This window comes from Fragaria vesca, linkage group LG5 (genome assembly GCF_000184155.1).
Source record: "Fragaria vesca subsp. vesca linkage group LG5, FraVesHawaii_1.0, whole genome shotgun sequence".
Lineage (NCBI taxonomy): Eukaryota > Viridiplantae > Streptophyta > Magnoliopsida > Rosales > Rosaceae > Fragaria > Fragaria vesca.
Genome location: NC_020495.1, coordinates 18,843,509 through 18,844,378, shown reverse-complemented (window position 1 = coordinate 18,844,378; position 870 = coordinate 18,843,509).

Genomic DNA, 870 nt, shown 5'->3' with positions numbered 1-870 from the left:
CCAGTCTGCAGAGTTCGGGTTGGATCTAGTAGGAGGCGAGGCATAGTCACCCGCATTTCTGCCAGTTTTCGTCAGTAGGTTACCTGTTCAACCTACTCGTGTTTTCTTGCTTCCGCTTGTGTTTAGTAGCTCTGAATACTTTGGGATTATTGTATATTATGTGTAGAATTTTTGAAGGATAATTATGTGATGTTCGGAAGTGTTGAATTAAGAGTGTAATATGAAATTTTCGAGTTAGGGTTGTCCATCTGCAAGGGAGATTTTCTTAACCTTTTCAGTAAATTTTCCTTGGAGGTGGTCCCCGCACGACTTACTCCGGGTTTCAGGATGAAATTCGGGGTGGATCGTGTCAGTAGAGGTTATAATATGAGCACAAAGTGTTATGTTAATAATGTGTTTTCTACCCTACTTAGCTATGATATTCTTATAATAATACTATTTCGGACATGTTTTGTGATTGTAAAAGACATGAGAGCATAAATCAAGAAAAGAAGGCTAAATGATTGAAATAAGAGAAAAATGCAGAAAAAGACAAAGAAGCCTTCTTGCGGTCCAAGGAATGAAGGAGAAGCAAATTTGGATTCCAAGTCCAAGGAAGGAAAAAGAAAAGCACAAAGAGCTTAATTGACAAAAGAAGGCCCAAGTAGTACAAAAATGCAGAAAGCCCAAAGAAAGGCCCAAGTAGTCCGAGGATGGAAGATAAGGCCCAAGCAGCCCAACAAAGGGAGGAGAAAAGTCAAACTTGTGGAGCTAGTCTCACATCATTTTGGAAGAAGTTTCACCAAGATTTTCTTTATATAAGGATAGCCTTGTGTACTTCTCAGAGCATCTCTTCTTCACACAAAAATCAGAAAAGCCTTCCTTCTCTTT